Source organism: Phyllostomus hastatus, unplaced genomic scaffold, assembly GCF_019186645.2.
Source record: "Phyllostomus hastatus isolate PE091 unplaced genomic scaffold, TTU_PhHast_1.1 phas_contig_40, whole genome shotgun sequence".
Taxonomy (NCBI): Eukaryota; Metazoa; Chordata; class Mammalia; order Chiroptera; family Phyllostomidae; genus Phyllostomus; species Phyllostomus hastatus.
In genome coordinates this window covers 1,321,603-1,340,248 of record NW_025333872.1, presented here as the reverse complement: position 1 = coordinate 1,340,248, position 18,646 = coordinate 1,321,603, and positions in this window count along the sequence as shown.

The window sequence follows — 18,646 nt, the reverse complement described above, 5'->3', positions numbered from 1 at the left end:
GAAGGCAGACTGGACAGGAGTCATGAGGGAAAGCGAGGGGTCAAGATGACCTTGGCTGCGAGAACGAGGGCAGCTCTGCTCAGGTCACATCCAGCCTGGAGAGCGGCAGGGGCACGACTGCCCAGGGATGCGAGGCGCTCGGAGAGTGCCGGCCGCCCTGCCGTCCAGTCCATGCTGCCTCCGCCTCCTGGTTCATCCCAAATGTCACGAACTGGGCCCGGCAGCGGCTGGGACCTCTCCGCCCTGGGTGGGACTCTGAACCACACGGCTTTTTCGGGAAGCACTTTGTTCATATGTATGGAGTCTTTTTAAAATAAATATCTCTGCAGTCTTTATTCTGTCCCATTGATCAACATGTCTGTCCTCATACCATTATCACACTTTCTTCGTCACTGTTTTTGGTAGTACATTTTGAAATAAGGTAATGTGAATCCTTCAATTTTTTTATGTTGGCTATTCTAGGTCTTTTGCATTTTCACATACATTTTAGGATTTAAAAAATCAAACATTTTTTCAGTTACAGTTAACATAATATTATATTCGTTTCAGGTGTACAACATAGTAGTTAGACATTTATATACCTTAGGAAGTGATCGCCCTGATAAGTCTAGTACCCATCTGACACCATCCATATTAACTTGCTAATTTCTACAAAAACAGTCCTGTTTGAATTTTGATTAAGAATTGTGTTTAAATCTATCGATCAATTTAGATACAATTACCACTTAAAAATACTGAGTTTTCCAATCTATGAACACGGTACGTTTTTTTCATTTATTCAGTTCCCTTAAAAACATTGTTCTGAAGTTCTCCGTGTATGGATCTTACACTTTTTGTTACTATTTCCCTAAGTGTTTACTTTTTATATCCTTTGACCCAGTGAGTCTCTGTCTAAGAAGCTCCCCTGGGGAAGTCACCTGAAATGCAGACGGGCCTTCCTGCATCGAGACCCGCTGTGTAGTCATGGCCGGTTGGCTCATCTGTTTGGAGCATAGTCTCATATGCCAAAAGGTTTTGGGTTCGATTCCTAGTCAGTGCACATGCTTAAGTTTCAGCTTTGTTCCCTGGCTTAGGTGCATGCAGGAGGCACCTGGTCAATGTTTCTCTCTCACATTGATCTTTCTCTCTCTCTCTCTCTCTCTCCCTTCCTCTCTCTTTAAAATCAATAAACATAGCCCTGACTGGGCGTGGCTCAGTGAACTGAGTGCTGGCATGAAGGGTCACCGGTTCGATTCCCAGTCAGGGCACGCACCTGGGTTGCAGGCCGGGCCCCCAGTTGGGGGAGTGTGAGAGGCAACTACACACTGATGTTTCTCTCCCTCTCTCCTCTCTCTAAAAATAAATAAATAAAATCTTTAAAATAAAAAGAAAAAGACCTTCATTTAGCAGTCACACTACCCCCAAATCTATGTGCATCCTCAGAGTTTTAATGTCAAAGGACAACACGCATGCTACCATGTCAAGTGGATGCAATATTGCACAGGAGACACGTACACGAGGGAAGAAACAGACAGTGATTACCTCCGAGGGCCTGACTCTTGGATTGCTATTTTTATTTTCGTCTTTATACTTTGATGCGTGGTATTAATGCTTTAAGATGAATGTGCATTACCCTTACGATAATTTGATTAAAAAAAAGAAAGAGAAAGTAAATGTGAGTTCCCAGAAGCTGAGGAAGCACAGCAGAGGCCAAGCCAGAAAGGAAAACCAGAGACCCATCCCTTCCAGGGAAAGGCAGCGGCCACGTGGAGGGAGGCAGGCCTGGTGCCCTGCCAGCCAGCGCTGGGCTGGGCTCACCTCCTCCCCCAGGGCTGCCCAGGGGGCAGGGCTGAAAGTTCTAGCGGGAGAGAGCTGAGGCCCCTCTTTCTCCTCAGGCCACGGGAGGGGGGGTGTACCCCTCCTTGGGCCTCCACAGCCCTCAGTGTCTACCCTCCACTGCCTCTGCTTCCATTACATCTCCTGGGAAGCCTGCTCCTTTTGTGCCGGGTGTTTAACCTTGTGTGTCTCCCCTGATGACTGACTATAAGCATCCCATAACCAGCGGTTTTCTGAGCGTGGTCCCCAGGCAGCATCAGCACCAGGGGAACTTGGTAGAAATGCAAATTCACAGACCTCCACCCCCGGAATCTGAAATTCTGGAGGTGGGACCCAGCAATCTGTCTTTTAATGAATCCTCCAGGGCTACAGTTTGAGGACCACTGCCCTAGGGTACAGCCTTACTGTGGTCCATGTTGGACATGGTTGTTTCTTTTTACAGATTGCATGACCCCTGTGTGATAGACATAGAAATGAGCTCAGAGAGGTTAAGGGATTTGCTCAGGGTCACACAGCCGGGCAGAGGCAGAGCTGGAACTCTGAGCACATGCTTTTGTTTTAACTCCTGTGCTTTACAGCTGCCTGGACATCAAGGTCTCCTGTGGCCTCCAGTTGGGGGTGAGCATAGGGAGTGCCATGGACACAGGGTGAACTGAGGTCTGGGTGCTGTGGGGTCAGTGCCCTGGCTGCTCAGTCGGAAAAGCAGACTGATTCCCTATGAGACCCAGGGAGCCCCATCCCTCTGTGGGCGGGAGGCAAGCTCTGTGTGCTGGCGGACCCTCCAGTGATGACAGCAGTCCATCAGGATGGACAAATACCACAGAGGAGGGGTGCAGCGCCACCTGCTGTCCAAAATTGTCAGTGATGCTGGTGGGTAAACACAGGCACCCACAGACACATCTCAGAACACCATGGCAGCCTTGCACGTGTCTCCTCCCACTGCACATGGGCCTACACATCCACACGTGGATGTCTGGGCCTGTGGACACGTGGGGCTCTTGGCCACACCGCCTGGCAGATGGAACTAAATTCACTCATTCTCTCATCAATGTTCATTAAGATATGTCAAGCCCACAGTTGCTGCCCCTGGGGGACCTAAATGCCGAGTGATGGTCAGGAGACTAGGCAATCACAAGGTGATGTGGGTCAGAGATGCACCTGGTGAGGGATGCACCCAGTGAGCTCATGGAGGCAGCCCCAAACCCACCTGGACTGAGAGTGGGAGCAGGAAAGACCCTCCAGCAAATCCATGCCCCACTGGATCTTATGTGAGCAAGAAATGGCTGGGTGAAGGAGGCAGAGGCTCCTCAGAGCAAAGCCCAGAGGGGGAGCTGGAGAGGAGGTCTGGGACTTGCTGCAGTGGGTCTTATACACAGACAGCAGAGTCCCTGAAGGCAGTAGGGAGCCATGGAAGGTTTTTAGCAGAGGAGTGCCATGGCCAGATCCTAGTGCACGCCACACTGACACATTTGTACTAAGGCTTGGGACTGGAGTGTCTCAGCCCCTTCTGGGGTTAACCTTGCATGTCATTTTTCCCTGTGCGTTATTTTCCTTTGCTGCAGCAGCTGCCCATGGTTGTGTCTAGGATGGGGAGAGCCATCCCCCCAGTCTCTAGAGAGAAGCAAGCCTGTGTCCAGTCTAGAAATGAGGCACACAACAGTCACCATTACATCAGGCATCTCTGGGTGGCCAGAAGGTGCCCTCTTTCCAACTTTCCAGGTCATCTGAGACAGCTCAGAGGATGGGGCCTATTCCAAAACATAGCTCCCTGTGCTTACTGGGGGGTCGGTGCCTCTCTAGGGGTTGGGGGCTGGATGGGTGAGAACTGGAGGACGGTGAACAGAGTGAGGGGTGTAGACACTGACACAAGGATGATCCTGGCGAAGGAGTGGTGGAGGAGGAGGGAGGGCGCCCCGGGCAGCTGAGAGGGAGGGGAGTGCATGAAGACTTCCCAAGAGGAGGTGGTGAGTGGTACTGAAGAGAAAACGTTGGCAGCTTCACAGCTCCGTCTGCATCTGCGAGCTGGGCTGGAGGCCGTGGCTCTCTGTCTATGGCCGGTTCTCCACCACCCTGGCCCCTGGACTGGCCTCCGGCCTGTGGTTTTCCTCAGTAGAGCAGTGGTGGCTGTTTCCGAGAAGCCCCACCAAGACTTTCCTGTAAGGGCAACTCCAAGTTCCTCTTATTGAGGAAGGGGAAGTGGTGGAGTTTCTCCTAAGGGCTTTCAGTTTCTTTCTAAGAAGCTGGACTGTCCCAACCCCAGGGCCCTTGGCAGAGCCAGGTGTTGGGGGGAAAGCTGCGACCTCGGGGGCTTCCCCACCTCAGTTCCAACCAAAGCCCAGTCCCATCGTGGGCATTCCAGAAGAGGAAATGAGACGTGTGCGTTTTGCGGGCCCTTTCCCACACCCAGGGACATACCAACCCCACCAACGGCCCCCTCGCTTGTCGTGGTCTTCCGGCTCTCAGAGACACCCCGGGTGGAAAACGTGCTTCCTCAGCCTGCAAAGCCAACGTCTTCTGAGTGCTGCTCCTCAGGGCTCTGCTGGGCAACTGAAAATCTAACCCAGACGAGGAAGTGACAGGTGACGCTGGCTTCGTGTAGGTTCTCGTCCAGGCGACATGACCATTTTGGAAGCCCAAAGCTTCTTGAGGACAAGTTTTGGGAGCCTGGAGAACTGAGAGAATGCCTTCTCAAGAAGACCTACCGGTTTGGCGATGAAGAGAAAGCCCTCACACTGCAACAGCGGTTGCTGATGACAGTAAGCACTTAGAGTGCACCAGGCTCCTTGCCCAGCATCTGGCATCGGTTTCCCTCTAACCGCCACAATGGGGCCATGATGAAGACGTGGTCGTCACCCCCAGGTCCAGCACCCTGCCCGGCTCACACAGCCTACCAGCCCCTTCTTCTCAATAGACTCTTTCTCAGAAAGGCAGGGAGGGAGGAATATCTGCCTCTCAGAGGAGGGGTTGGGAAGGTCTGGTCTCGATATCCCCACAATCTCAAAACAGCTGTACTTCCCTGGGAGGCGGGGAGCGGGCAAGCCAAAGCCACTCCAAGGGGTTAGGGACTCCCCTCACCTCTTCTGTTTTCCTTTCACGGGCATTGTTTTAGGGCTTCTGCTTTGCCAACACATGCGAATGGGGACCGTAGGGGGATTTCCCTAAGCCACGATGCTGTTCCGTTCAAAACATTTGCCTAGAGGTCCACAGCTGTGACTCATGCACTGATGAGGTGGCAGGAAACCTCGCAGCTGCAGGGTGAAGGGGACAGGGGACACCAGGAGTGTGGCCGGGCTCGGAAATAAACACACAGGACACCCAGTTAAAGTTGAATTGCAGAAAGCAACATTTAGGATATCCTTATACTAAAAAAAAATTGTTTATCTGAAATTCAAATTTAACTGGACATCCTGTTTTGTATCTGGCAACCCTGGACACTCAGCACCTGGAGCAAACCTCCAGCCCTCCCCAAGGTCTGGGGCAGGGGATGTTACAGAGACAGTGGGGCCGGAAGAAGTCCACTGGCCTGGGGTGCAGTACACGTGGGACTGTCAGTGGTCAGAGAAGCGTGGAAACACTCTGCCTCACCGCTTCCTTCTGAGCAATCTCAAAGTCTCAGTCTCAACCTAGTACAGAGTCCTGCATTCACATTCCACAAAAATGCATGGGTGCTCCTGAAGGGGACCCTCCTTTCTTTGGACCCCAGTGTCCTCATCTCTGTCATGGGGAGGAGGTTTGGATTCTGTGATGGATAAGGACCTCCTGGCCCAGGGCTTCTCTGGCCTAGTGGGAAATCTGCTAGAAGCAAGAGAAGGTGTGGCCTGGCCGAGGGGCAAGTTTGTGGGGGGGGGGGGCACAGTTCTGCCATAGGGTCCCCTCTGGCACTTACAGGGGATTAGGGTACTGCAACTGGTCCCTGGGTGCTTGGTGGGCTCCCCTTGGGTCAGGCACACCCAGTGCACACCAGACCTCCTTGGAAGGGGCCCTGGGGAGGACCCGCAGATGAGTCCTCGGCTGCAGTGCCTGGAGTCAGCCAGCTTTTCAGACACCCATGGAAACACCTGAGCCAGAGTGGGCATCATGGGCAGCTCCAACATTAGAAAAGTGTGCTGTTGTAAAGGTGAACAGTTCAAAGTCCATGCAACGTTGACTAGACAATTGCAACTCAACCGCTATAGTTCATGTAAATTGTATGTGATGAGGTGTGTGGGTTCTTCTGAATGTGTTTGAGGGAGGTGGTCTCTGAGAGTGAGAGTGTCCAGGGTCTTGCAGCCCCACAAAGGGCAGCCCTGGGCTGTGGAGACAAGGAACGTCCTCCAGACCAACAGCCATTTTTGAGTCTGTAGGTAGAGTGGGGTGAAGCAGAGCAGCCAGGAGCTATGGGGATAGAGATGGGGGTGGTCTGAGAGGCAGGCGGGGCCCCTCTGAGAAGAGTGACAGGGTCCCAGATGGCCCCTAAAGAGGGGGCTGGAAAGACCAGCCAGGGGCCTCAGGGCCTGGCTACAGTCTCAACAGAGAGCTGGAGGCCACATCACCTGTGGAGTCTGGGCACCTCCCACTGGATGGGTGATGGGGTTACTGCTCAGCCTGTGGGGAGGGTCCGGGTGCTGACTGACAGCCCGTCGTGGTGGCAGGGATAAGGGCACCCAAGGGCTCCACAATCACCATCAGCTCCGCATTTCAGAGCCGTCGCAGAAGATAACAGCCTTTGCTGTGGACAACGGACGCTTTCTCAATTGTGTGTGAAAGTGTATCTCTGGGAAACTTGGTATATTCGTTGGTTCAGGCTGCCGTATCAGAGCGCCACCATCTGGGTGGCTAAAACAGCAGAAATTTATTTTCTCCCAGTCCTGGAGGCTGGAAGTCTGAGAGCAAGGTCATGGCAAGGTTGGTCCTTTTGAGACCTCTCTCCTCGTTGCCTCCCTGTGGCCTTTCCCCTGTGTCTGTGCCCGAACTTCCTCTTCTCATGAGGACGCACCGGATTAAGGCCTACCTTCTGACCTCATTTCACCTTAGTGACCTCTCTAAAGGCCCTGTCTCCAAATACAGTCACATTCTGAGGGACTAGGGGTGTCAACACATGGATTTTGGGGAACACAGTCGAGCCCATGTTTGCTGGCCCTTAACCTGCAGTGGAGGGGAAGGCGGTGTGCCCGCTTTGGGAGCGCAGGTTGGAGGCTGGTCCCGGACCACCGGACCACCGCTCAGAGCTCGCCCTCTTCCCGTGGACATCCGGGAGCCTCCCTGCCTCCCAGTTTTGACTGGGATGGTTCGGGGATGCAGCCTCTGGATATGGCCCCCACGGCCAGCGGGCTGTGACCGAAAGGCTGGGCGAGCAGCCCCCTGAACCCAACAGCGTGGGTCTGGTTATCTTTGTCCTTGAAACACTGCTGTCTCTAAAAACAAAGTTTCAAATTCTCTACCTGGGGCTGCTGTCTACAGGATCATCCATGAAACTTTTTAAAAAGGGACCAACTTTTAGCAGTTGTGTTTTTACAAAAGTACCCCATTTATGGTTGAAAACACAGAGCAGAAGAAAACAAAAAGGAAGATAATCTGACCAGGCAGAGATAAGCACTGCTAACATTTGGTTTCTGCATCTCTCTGTGTTTCTCCGTGTGTCCTACCCTGCATCGCCTTCTGCACTCACATGGTCACATTCACGTTACAGATAAGATTATACCGTGCCATTGCATAACTTCGCATAGCTAAATCTTTGTCATGATTGCTTACTAAGTATACATATCTAGGAGTAAAATATTTGAATTGAAGAGAAATCGATAGTTAAAACTTTTGAACTTTATTTCCCAAGGTTCAAAATTTAAAAGGCATCTCTCCACCTCTGATCTCCTCCCCAGAGGGAATCACTATTACCAACGTCTTAAGTTCTTCCCACAGATGTTTTGTGTATATATAATATGTAGAGTGCATGTATTCTCTGTAACTATGCATTTGTACATATAAATGACTGTGTATACACACACTTTTTTCACAAATGGTAGTCAACCCTCTATATACTACTGTGCACTTGGCATTTTCCCCTTCATGTCAGCACATAAAGAACTTCACTTTTTTAAACAGCTGCACAGTATTTCATTATAATCACATACTGTAATATATTTAAATAGTTTCCTATTGATGGGCATATAGGTTGTATGTTAATTGTATGTGGCTGTGTGACACCTTACCTCAGAATGTAATGACATGAAACAACAATAAAAATGTATCTGTTTCCATTGGTCAGAAACTTGAGAGGGAGTTGGCGGGGCAGCTCTCTCCTGGGGTCTCTAAGGGCTGCGGCCATCTGGGGCTGCAGGGCCAGGTTCTGAGGCTCCTCGCCCGTTGAGGGCCACGGGGGGGCTGGCTGTGGGCGGGAACCTCAGTTCCACACGCACAGATCTCTCCGCAGAGCTGCCTAGATGGCCTCGCCACCCGGACGCAGGATTTCATGGTGTGAGTTATCCGAGAGGCCAAAGTAGAGACTGGCCTTGGAAGTCACATGCCTTGGCTTCTCTTGCTTGTGGCAATGACAAAGGTCTGTCCAGGTTCAAGGGGAGGGAATAGGTGCCCCTCTCAGTGGAGGAGTGCCGACATCACATTGTAAGAAGAGCAGGGGCAATAGGATATAGTAGTGCCTCCATCTTTAGAAATTATAACTTGCCCAAGTCATTTCCAGTATTTTGCTGTTGTGAAAAACTGATGGTAAGTACATTTGAAGACCTTTGATTTCTATTAGCAATTCCCTCTAGAAAGTTGTGCCAATTTAGACTCTCCCCAGTGGTGATTGAGAAAGTCTATATCTCCACATTCTTACTACTACCAAGTTTATCTTTCAAAACTCTTTGCCAATTTGTTATGCAAGAAATGTATCTCGGTGTCTTAAGAGAATTCCTTCTAAAAAAGTAGAAGACCTAAATTTGATAGATCTACACCTCCATTTGCTTGCTGCCCACGACAAAGTGCCAGAAACTGGGTGTCTTACACAACAAAAACTTATTTTCTCATTGTTCTGGAGCCTGGAAGTCCAGGTGTGAACAGGTGCGCTTTCTCCCGAGGCCTCTCACCTTGGCTTGTAGACAGATGCTTTCTTGTTGTGTCCTCACACGGCCTTTCACCCGGGCACGGCCTCTTAGATCAGCGCCTACTCTTCTGGCCTCACTTAACCTTAATGATCTCTTTCAGGGCCCTATCTCCAAATACAGCAACGGACTCAGGGCTTCAACTATGAATTTGGGGTCATACAATTCAGATCTTAATAGCATTCCTACTGACTTGCTGAGCAGTTAGGGGGCAGTCCCCTATCTCTCTCATACATTTAAGGGAAATATGCCACATTCCCTCTTCTTTGTCCTCACTGTATTGTTATGACAATTAAATTAGTACATATGATAGGGTTCTGGAGAATATAATTTTTTAAAAAATATGTTTTATTGATTATGCTATTACAGTTGTCCCATTTCTTTTCCCCCCTTCACTCCCCTCCACCCTGTACACCCCCTCCTACCCATATTCCCCCCCTTTAGTTCATGTCCATGGGTCATACATATAAGTTCTTTGGCCTTTCTGTTTCCTATACTATTCTTAACCTCCCCCTGTCCATTTTATACCTACTATTTTTTTTAGTTTTTTAAATATATTTTATTGATTATGCTGTTACAGTTGTCCCATTTCCCCCCTTCACTCCCCTCCACCCTGTACACCCTCTCCCACCCACTTCCCCCGCCTTTAGTTCATGTCCATGTGTCACACTTATAAGTTCTTTAGCTTCTACGTTTCTCATACTATTCTTTCTCCCCCTGTCTATTTTCTACCTACAATCTATGCTACTTATTCTCTGTACCTTTTCCCCCTCTCTCCTCCTCCCACTCCCCTGTTGCTAACCCTCCATGTGATCTCCATTTCTGTGGTTCTGTTCCTGTTCTAGTTGATTGCTTAATTTCTTTTGGTATTGCTTTAGGTGTGGTTGTTAATAATTGTGAGTTTGCTGTCCTTTTACTATGCATGTTTTTTTTAATCTTCTTTTCCTAGATAAGTCCCTTTAACATTTCATAAAATAAGGGCTTGGTGATGATAAACTCCTTTAACTTGACCTTATCTGGGAAGCACTTTATCTGCCCTTCCATTCTAAATGAAAGCTTTGCTGGATAGATTAATCTGGGATATAGGTCCTTGTCTTTCATGACTTGGAATACTTTTTTCTAGCCCCTTTTTGCCTGTATGGTCTCTTTTGAGAAATCACCTGACAGTCTAATGGGAACTCCTTTGTAGGTTACTGTCCCCTTATCTCTTGCTGCTTCTAGGATTCTCTCCTTCATTTTTACCTTGGCTAATGTAATTATGATGTGCCTTGGTGTGTTTTTTCTTGGGTCCAGCTTTTTTGGGACTCTCTGAGCTTCCTGGACTTCCTGGAGGTCTATTTCCTTTGCCAGAATGGGGAAGTCTCCTTTATTATTTGTTCAGATACATTTTCAATCTGTTGCTTTACCTCTTCCCCTTCTGGTACCCCTACAATTTGGATGTTTGAACGCTTAAAGATGTCCTGGAGGTTCTTAAGCTTCTCCTCGTTTTTTTGAATTCTTATTTCTCCATTCTTTCCTGTTTGGTTGTTTCTTTCTTCCTTCTGGTCCACTCTATTGTTTTGAGTCCCAGTTTCCTTCCCATCACTATTGGTTCCCTTTGCATTTTCCTTCATTTCTTTTATGGTAACCTGCATTTTTTCATCTAGTTTGTGACCAAAATCAACCAGTTCTGTGAGCTTCCTGATCACCAGTGTTTTGAACTGTGCATGTGCATATGATAGGTTAGCTATTTCTTGGTTGCTCAAAAGGATGAGTTCTGGGGCACTGATTTGTTCTTCTGTTTGAACCATCTCTCTCTCTCTCTCTCTCTCTCTCTCTCTCTTATCTGGTTGCTCCTATTACCATGAGGGGCGGAGCCTTAGGTGTTCTCCAGGGCTGGGCACCCCAGTCGCTAGATTGTGACGTTGTATGTGAGGGCGGGGTTGAGAGGGAACAATGGCGGTAGCTCCATTCTCTATGGGACCTAAGTCCCTTCCCTGGGATCCTGGGTTGTGCGCTCTGCCCTGCTCCACAATCGCTGCCTCACTGGGTCTGCCAGCTGCCACTTGCGTACTCAGGGTCCACCCGCTGCGATCTTGCGTGCTCCCAGTTGCCTTATGCGCCCAATTCTCCCTGTTCTCTGAGCCTCGATCCGCGCATGGCTGCTCGTCTCTGCCTCTCCTACCGGTCTGGATGAACGGGTCTATTTCAACTTCTTGGCTGTCTGAATTCCATTCAGATAAATTTTCTGCCAGTTATGGGTGTTATTCTGCCTCTAAATTGTTGTTGTTCCTATCTTGGTTGTGCGTGGAGGTACAGTGCATCCACCTATGCCTCCATTTGGCCAGAAGTCCTTCTACCTACTATTTATGCTACTTATTCTCTGTACCTTTTCGCCCTCTTGGAGAATATAATTATTAACACATGAGATATTTATAATTTCTGGTCTCACAATTCTGAGTTTGCATAACATGAAAGGCCCTTTGTAGACCAGGCAGTAATTTATAAGGTAGAGAAATGTATCAGTTACCCGTTGCTGTGTAACAAACCATCCCTGGATTTAGTGACTTAACATGACAATCTATTATTTCTTGCAGGTCTGTGAGTTGGCTGCATGCTTCCCCTGCTTGTCTTATTTATGTGGCTGCAGTCTGCCATGATGGCTCGGGTTGGTAGAGATGCCTGGGCCTTTCTCTGTCTGCGGTCTTCCATGCTGGGCTTCTTTACGTGATGATAGAATCATCCCAGAAGACAGCCCAGCTTCAGAAGTTGCATAGCACTTCTGCCATATCCTATAAGTCAAAGCAAGTCACAAAGCCAACCCAGACTCAAGAGGAGGTGACACAGATTCCACCATGTGATAGCAGAAACAGCAAAGTCCATTGTAAAGAGGCAAGGACACAGGGGTGGGGATAATTCTATTAGGGGCCATTATTGCATCAATTCTCCTTATGGATGGTGTATAAAGTACATTTGCTGAGTCAGTATGCCCCACACATGCACCCATAGACCAGTGAACTTTGGCTTTACTCTTGGCAATGACCTGACCTGGCACCTCCAAACTTGTTTCTAACTCCATTCTCACCCAGCCCAGCCCAGAAGCTCTGCGCGTTGGCTGTGTCTCTGGTTCAGGGCCCTGTGTATGCCCTTTGGCCTTGCTGATGCATCTGAGGACTTTGATTTGGATTACCCTTTGAGCCTCCCTGCTTCCTGGAACTCACAGCCCAGCCCAACCCTCCCAGCTGCCCTCTGGCAGGGCCTACCCTCCCTTCGGGGAAGTTCATTCTCTTGACCCATTTCCCAGGAAAACTGCTTAATCCACCTGCAAGTGCAAAATACTTCTCTCCCTTTTTATTCACCCTAACCTAAGAAACTCCAGTAACTCAGGACTTTGAGAAATTCTACAATTTATGCTCCAAATTTTAGTCACTTTTTTTTTGGTCTCTCACACCTGTCATTTAGAACTCATGAGTTATAATGTTGTCATTGCCAAGAGCTATAAAAGGAGAAGATAATACCAATAAGACAGAATCTCACAGAATGCTGGGCTGGGTGGGCTGTCAAAAGTTCCATGAGTCCCGTTTTCCTAACTGAGTTGCATTCTGTGATGTTGTGGCAGAACTTGCTGCTGAGGACCCTCAGACGTCTGTAAGGCAGAGCACAGAATTATTTGGTAATAAAATTTGGATTTTTTATAAGCCAAGTTTTCTGTTAAGAGGCAGCTTTTTTGTAAAGATATTAATTTGATAATTATTAAAATGAGTCTAGTGTTTTAAGATATATTAAGTAAAAAAGGGTAAGGTATACAATGATTGCATAGTTAAGTACCTTTTGTGTAAAAAGGGGAGAAAATATAAAACATAACATAACATATGGTGTGTGTGTCTACATATCTCCTTTCCTTATAAAGTATCTGTAAGAAAACATTGCTAATGACTCGGGAGAAAAAACCAGGTGTCTGACGGCAGGATGGGAGGGAGATTTTTCAGTTTACCCTTTGTGCTTTTCTAATTTTTTACCAAGAATGGATATTGTGGGGGCTCAAGGGACCCTCTGGCTGCTGGAAATGTTCTGGTCTCGGTCTGGTGGCGGCGATGCTGGCGGGCACGAGAAGAGTCCCCGAGCCACACACCTGAGGTCTGTGCGCTCTGCTACACCGTCAAGCAAGTGGTGTCTTCTTTATGTGTTAAAGAAGGTTTTATTACTACATTTAATATTTATAATAAAGCACAAAAAACAGCTTTTTTTTTTACCATTTAGCAGGTAACATAAAAATGTTTAATTTATTTTGAGCTAATTATGTAACATAAAGTATGATTTTTCAACAAATAGATTTTAAAATGACTTACATCATGTTTGAATTAGGGCCTAAATATTTATGAAACCATAGGCTAAATTTAACTATGTGTTTTGGCAGAAAGTGATGTCTCTTAATGAAAAAAATTAAATATATTAAAAATAATGTTTAAAAAAAAGTCAGACCAGCATTTCTTGCCTTGCTCCACAAAAGTAGACGTGTTTCTGGAAAGTTTACTTGAGCCAGTTTCTGTAAAGTGAAGCACAATCTCCAACTGGCCTCCGTTCGAACATACTTACTCTGGTGCTGGTCTGGACCTGAGTGTTGGAAGCCTGCTGGGGAGTACCCTGCCCACCCTGCTGGGTGTAACCATAGCGACAAAAGGGGCGAGGTGCTCAGTCTCCCCAGAGCTTGAAAAATAAGAGCCCAGGGGAGGACAGGGGAAGAGAAGTCACACTGAGGCCCCTGCACCCGGAAGCCTGCCGTGTGCCGCACACACCAGCACCACTGAGGCAGACAAAGAGATCTTCTGAGAGGCAAGAGAAAGTTAAAATTAGAACCACTTACTAATAAGCTACTAATTTGCTGGCAAGGATATGGGCAATGGGAATGCTCTTTGTTGCTGATGTGAATGCAAAATGGTACAGCCACCCCAGAAGACAGCTCAGCAGTTCTGAGAAAGTTAATCATACACTTACCATATGACCTAGTAGCCCAATAGTAGATATCTACCCAAGAGAAATGAAAATGTGCACTCATGCCCTGGCCGGTGTGGTTTAATGGGTTGGGCGCACCCTGCAAACCAAAAGGTCGCCAGTTGATTCCTGGCCAGGGCAGGTGCCTGGGTTGAGGGCTAGGTTGGGGGTGTGCGAGAGGCAACTGATTGAAGTTTTTCTTGCATACACATTGATGTTTCTCTCCTCCTTCCCTTCCCCTCTCTCTAAAAACAAATAAATAAAATCTTCTGACATTTTCCAAAATATTTCAATACCAGGTATTAACAAGAGAAATAATTATGGTAAAAAAACATTGTGTCAAAACTAATAATAAATGTTTGAGGATAGTCTATATACAATTCAGTTTTTGGTGTAAAGTTATTTGGCTTGAAGAAAGAACATTTGGCCCTGGATGATGTGCCTCAGTGGATTGAGCACCGATCTGCGAACCAAAGGGTTGCTGGTTCAATTCCTACTCAGGGCACATGCCTATGTTGCCAGCCAGGTCCCCAGTAAGGGGACATGTGAGAGGCAATCACACATTGATGTTTCTCTCATCTCTTTCTCCCTACCTTCTCCTCTGTCTAAAAACAAATAAACAAAATCTTATAAAAAAGAACATTTGGTTTACTTCACTAATAGGAATATGTCTTAATGCTGGAATAGCCTCTTCTTGGTGTTTCTTCTGCTGTTGGTTTTTAGCACAGTTCCCTGTGACTGTGTGAATGGAGCTGAGTGGCAGGCACTCGTCATGTTTATTCCAAATGGGAGTACATGCGGTTATTACAGTGATGAGGAGGTAGGCGGGCAACACACTGCCCAATACCTGTCATGTCCAATTTCTGAGTCTTTCTGCAGTTTTAGGGCACAAATATTCTTGCTGGTTTCCCTATTTTGAAGCCAATAGGTTAAGTTCAAGGTGTTCAGCCAAGATTCAGGAATAAAAGCCCATGCAAGATACTCTATGAAGTCAAGTTGGGAGCTTAAGAAAAGAACAAAGGCATAAATCACTCTGTCTGGGCAATGGTGACAGTGAATTTTCCATTTTCCCTGTGACTTTGAGACAATCTCAGCACAGAGTCCCCTGGGCAAACGCCCATGCTCCCCCCCTCCAGCCCCTGCCCAGGCACAGGTGCACTGCCACCTTCCCCCTGAGGGCTAAATAAAATCTTTAAAAAAATGTATGCTCACACAAAACTTGAATGTGAATGCTTATAGTTCATGGTGGCATCATTTAATTGCCCAAATTGGAAATAATCCAAATATCCTTCAGCTGGTAAATAGGTAAATGGTGGTACACCCACACAGGGAGTACTACTCAGCAACGAAAAAGGACAAAGACCAATCCGTACGACCGTGGATGAGTCTCGAATACATGATGCTAAGCGAAAGAAGACAGGCTCGGAAGGCTGCATACTACACGATTCCATATACATGGAAACCGCAGGTGAGAAAGCAGATCCATGGTTGCCAGGGTCCGGGCTGGTGAGGAGAGGAAGGGGTGACAGCAAAGGGGTAGCACAGGGAAACTTCCAAGGGGGTGCAGCTGCTCTATGTCTTGATTATGATGGTGGTTGCCTGACTTTTGTCCAAACTCATAGCACTATACTATATAAAGGGTGGGTGTTACTCTATGTGAATTATCCCTCCGCAAACCCAACTCATCTAGCACCTTGATAAGGACAGTTCCCACACCAACTCAGACTAAACCCCCTGGAGACCCCTGGGGGCCAGAGCCAGGGCTCCTGGGCTCAAGAGCTGGTCCTGCCCTTTCTGAGGGGGCTGTCCACCAGAATCACTGGTGGGCTTTAAAATGCTGATGCTGCAGCCCCAGCCTAAATAAGGGGTTCTGATTTAATGGGCTTGGGGTGCAGCCTGGGCATTGGGAGTTTTTCAAAAGCTTCCCAGGTGATTCTAATGACCTAGACGATGAGCTCCCCAATGGCAGGGACTGTGGCTTATTCAACTTTGCATTGCCTCGATACCCCCTGAATATGTGCCCGGAAGCTCACGGAGGCAGACGAACGGTGTGAAAGATCTGACCGGTGAACACCAGCAACAATCGTGTGGGGCCACCTCTGTTCTCAATGCTGGGCACACGTATTCATTTAGTTGATGCCCACCCCCTTCCCCAGGGAGGCAGGAATGTGGCTGTCTCCCTTTGACAGATGAGGAGACCTGGGCACAGAGCACTGAAGTCTTGCCTAAGACAACATAGCCAGTAAGTGGCAGAGCTGCCTGGTGGCCTGGACCACTAACCACTGGGAGATGCTGCCCCCCAGTGCCAGCTGGGGCAACATTTTGGAATCAGATGGGCTTGAATGTGAATCTGGGTTCATTACTTACAGGCTGGGGGACCATGAGGAAGATATTTAGCCTTGCTTGGTTTCACCTCCCCTTTGTAAAATATGGACCCTTGAACTGATGTCAAAAGGCTGTTACAGAAATGAGATGATGTCTGCTGAGAGCTCTCTGCATAACAAAATACTCAGTGCTAGCAATGATGAACCTGGGAAGAAATGAATGAATGAATGAATGAATGAATGAGTGAGTGAGTGAAGCCCCAGAACCCCAGCATGCCAGCAGCAAGACCAACTCCCGGGAAGGGCGTTTCCCAGGAGGGAAGGCAGGGAGAGGCAAGGTCTCCCAGCTGACGTGGGTTCTCCAGAGATGCCCCAGAGATGTTGGGGTGAGTGTAGCTAGAATGTCAGGGTGAGGAATGCCAGCTTTCCTCACCCCCACCCCCAGCTTTCCCTTCAGGGGCAGCCACCTGACTGTAGGCGATCCTTCTAAAAGTTTTCCTTTTAGAAGTAAAAACTCTGAGTAGTAAAACTTTGAAGGCTTTCGAGTCTTTGCTGCCTGATGCGGCCTGAGCCTGGGCTGCACAGTGTCTCTCGGGGAGTGAATCCAGGCTGAGATGCTGCCAGGGAAGGCTGGGGCTCCCCCCGGTCACACAGGCCCCTTTCAGCTCCCAGGAGCAGGGCCGGGGGGATGGCACCCTCTGTGTCCACGGCTCTCCTCTTCAGGGAGACCCTGGGTACTGCCCAGTCCAGCTCTTCTCTACCCCTGGTCACTTCTTGTTTTCTCATCTCCACACTCAAGGGTGGAATAACAAGCCAGCCCCACTCCCACTGGGTGCTTCCCGGGGGCCCTGGGACACAGCCTCTGGCTCTGGCACCGATGCTTTACTGACCCCAAGTGGTGGCAGGCCAGGCCTCCAAGGCAGGGCAGGTGCCTCTTACTTTGTTCTTCCTTTATCTTCCCCCTCATGTGGGGAAGGCACTTTTGTTCTTGTGATTATTAAATGAAAGGTATTAAAAAAAAAAGCAAATGCCACAGAGCATCTGAAGGAGAGAGCAAAGCCACCGCTCCTGCAGGGCATTGTGGAGTTCCTGCAGAGAAACTCATAGCGCAGGGTTCGGGACACTGCCTCTTCTCGTGCCACACGACCACAGGCAAACTACTCAGCCATCGACGCCTCGGTTTCCTCATCTGTACACTGAGAATCCGAACAAAGTGTCTGTTTCTAATGTTATGAAGAATTAGATGAAGTAATCTCCACCAAGGCCTCATTACAGGGCTTGATGCAGTAAGTGTTTAAAATGATCAGCCCCTTCTGTGGTTACTACTCACCTCCCACTCCAGCACACTAAGACCCTTGAACAGCCACGCAGCTCTGGGAGTGGGTATGGCGGAGGTTCCCAGGACCTCCCTCTCTGTGGGTGTAGGTCCATTTACTGAGTCTCCTTTGGATGGATATTCATGCAGTTTCCAGTTTAGGGGCTATGGTAACAATGCACTGGAGTCTTTTCACACTTGCCTACTTCCTTGGAGTGAATTCTCAGAATTGTAACTGCAGGGTTAGAATGTTGGGGTGCATGTAGCTAAAGTGTTGGGGTGAGTGTAGCTAGACTGTCAGGGTAGATGAAGCTAGAATGTTGGGGTGAATATACTTAGAATGTTGGGGTGCATATAGTTAGAATGTTGGGGTGCATGTAGCTAGAGTGTCAGTGTGCATGTAGTTAGAATGCCAGGGTGAGTGTGGTTGGAATGTCTGGGTGAGTGTAGCTAGACTGTTGGGGTGCGTGTATTTGAATGTGGGAGTAAGTGTAGTTAGAATGTTGGGGTGCTTTTAGATAGAATGTCGGAGTGGGTGTAGTGAGAATGTCAGGGTGAGTTAGAATGTCGGAGTATAGCTAGATTGTTGGGGTGGGTGTAGTTAGAATGTTGGGTTACATGTAGCTAGAATGTCTGGTGAGTGTAGTTAGAATTTTCATGTGTCCCGTGCAATTTAAAATGTTGAGGTGCACAGGGCTCAGTCTTTGGACCTCTTCCTTTTGACTCACACACACTTTAAACCCCATCTCTGGGATGATAGCTCCCTCACCAACTTCCCAGGTCACACCTGGTCCCTGAGCTCAGGCGCCCCTTGGGGGCTGTGACTGTGAGGGGCAGCTCAGCTCTGACTTAGTCCCGACAGAGCTCCTGCTGTGCTGCTGCGCCTGACCCTCCCTTCCATAGTCTCTCCTCTCAGCCAGTGGCGTCTCGGTCCTCCGTGCTGTCAGGACAGAGGCCCCAGGTCACCGCTGGCTCCCCTTCTCCCACCACATTCACTCTGTAGGGGAATCTCCTCCATCTGCCTCCAAAATCCAGCCACAGTGCTGTCCCTTCCCACCCCTTTCAATGCTCCAACCTGCCGTAAGCCTCTCCACCCGGACTGCTGCATAGCCTGCAAACTGCCCCCACCCCCATGCCTTTCAGTC